Raw genomic sequence first — 2,588 nt, forward strand, 5'->3', positions numbered from 1 at the left:
GTACAGCCCACACACTTAAAATGGCAACCGCCATTACAGTAAGAGCAGCAGAGGGCGGCAGGACCTCTAGGACTCGGGCGTGGCGGCCACCTTGGCCGGGGACACGGGCGTGGCGTGAGCAGACTGTGAAATGGCGGCCATGATGGGATGAGGCTCTGAAATGGTGGCCATGTTGAGAAGAATCTCTTGAGCAACTCTGGCTTGGCAGACGTGACGTGAGCAGGCCCTGGGGTAGCAGACATGACGTTAGCAGACATGACGTGATCAGGTTTTAACATGGTGGACATGACATGAGTAAACTTTGACTTAACTGTCATGGTGTGAGCAGGTCCTGGAGTAGCAGACATGGCATTAGCAGGCTTTGGTGTAGCAGATGTGACGTGAGCAGGCTTTGGCTTGGCAGGCATGACGTGAGCAGACCCTGGAGTAGCAGGCTTGACGTGAACAACTCCAGACATGACGGTCGGGATGTGAAGAGGCTCTGGTGTGGTGGATACTGGAGGATAGCAGGATTCCTCATCAACTATCCCCACAGTAAATGGTGAGCCAGCCAAACGGAGTGCAAAGTCAATGTATTGTTCCAGTGACCAATGTGGGGTATTGCGTGGCATTAACTGTGAAATGTTTTTGTCCAAACCAAAACGGAAAATGTCTTTAAGGGAAGTATTGTTGAAGTCTACCAAATGACACAATTTACAAAAGTCCGCCACATAATCTTCAATGGGCCTGTTAACTTGGCGGAGGCGAACTAGGCGATCTGCTGGGTTCATATTGAGGTTGTGTATTCTGTAACGAATCAGTCCACTGAAGGCAAGCGTAGTGAAGAACCCATGTGCAGTTTATTTAAACAAGGCGAAATCCAAAATACAAACATAATCCAAGACTAGAAACACAGACTTGACTAGGCATGAACAGACTAGACTCACCGACAGCGGGTTACAAGACATTCATTTAATTTCATTTATTTATTTAACCAGGAAGAGACTCACTGAGATTAAAATCTCTTTTCCAGGAGTGTCCTGGCCAAGATAGGCAGCCGAGTTTGCATATACAAATAAACAACGTAGTTACAACATACATTACAAAACCAACACATAACCAGTTAAAAACAATTACACACCATTAAGTTGCTCCTTAAATGGGAAACATGACTTATTTCTAAAGAAAAACCCTAACTTCTTCTTAAATTTTTTACTTCTTTAATTTTTTACTAAAATTTTAGATACTTAATATGTGGTCCAAAACGTAATTTGTTGTCAATAATAATACCCAGGTATTTGTACTCTGACACTGAGGTAATTTGGCTCCCCTGAGAAGTTTGAAGGACAACAGAGTTCTCTAAAGAAGTTCTTGAATTTGAAAATAGCATACATTTAGTTTTTTCAACATTCAAAACCAACTTCAAAGCATAATATACAATACATATTACAATACGAACCCGTTACTTTGCTCTATACAGTATTGAAATTCAAAGCTTGAATTTACGATGTACTTTCTGTAATTATAGTGTACCTATAAAGAATGTATTTGTAGGTATAAGGGAACAATGTGTTGCGTTTCGGTAATAAGGGAGTAACCACCAGATATGCAAACTGCAGAGAACTGCTTAAGTAAACTGAAGTTACAGCATAACTTTTTTGTAATTATCGTTTAGGGAATAAAGGGGTAACAACCTGAAAAATCATTACAAATCATTTATACTGCAAGTATTTTGAAACTAAGAAGTACCTATTCTAATATTACATGGTATGTATGGCCTAAACAACAACCTTATGTTTGGGAATGATTTAGAAAGACGACATATACTTTTTATAATTTTATATTGGTATTTTATTATAGGCATATAGGTATTTTTTAACCATGGGGTACACATTCTATTATTAAAGGATGGACATGAAGGAGATTACTGAACAACAAAACTGGGCATCTAGTGAAATGAGTTAGAGTTTCTGCTTTGATTTATAATTCACGAGTCTACTTACCTTATGAAAGCTTATTTGTCGATCTCAGCAACTTCTCACCAGCAACTTCCCAACACCACTATCACCAAATAACTTGCAATGATATTCAATTTGCAATTCAGCTTAAAACAAGCTTACCTCTTTCCAGCTGTTCGCAGAAAAAATACATGATACAACATTTGTATTTCAGTGGATGTATACTGTGGTGTTTTTATAGCAAAAAATAAATAAATTAGATTGTTTAATTTGGCCATCGAACAATTAAATTAAAACTAGTGCAATATTTTTCTCTGTAATTACTGTGCAAATATACACTTGTTCTGTGTTTAAGTTCAACTTGTTCCCCCCTTGTTCCATGTAGTTACAGGGTAAATACAACATTTGCGGGCTGTAAATTAAAGTGGTGCTTTGTTCCTTGTTCCATGTAGTTACAGGGTAAATACAACATTTGCGGGCTGTAAATTAAAGTGGTGCTATGTTCCCCCATTGTTCCATGTAGTTACAGGGTAAATACAACATTTGCGGGCTGTAAATTAAAGTGGTGCTATGTTCCCCCATTGTTCCATGTAGTTACAGGGTAAATACAACATTTGCGGGCTGTAAATTAAAATGGTGCTTTGTTCCCCC

Source organism: Sinocyclocheilus grahami, unplaced genomic scaffold, assembly GCF_001515645.1.
Source record: "Sinocyclocheilus grahami isolate Dianchi unplaced genomic scaffold, SAMN03320097.WGS_v1.1 scaffold1238.1, whole genome shotgun sequence".
NCBI classification, from domain to species: Eukaryota; Metazoa; Chordata; class Actinopteri; order Cypriniformes; family Cyprinidae; genus Sinocyclocheilus; species Sinocyclocheilus grahami.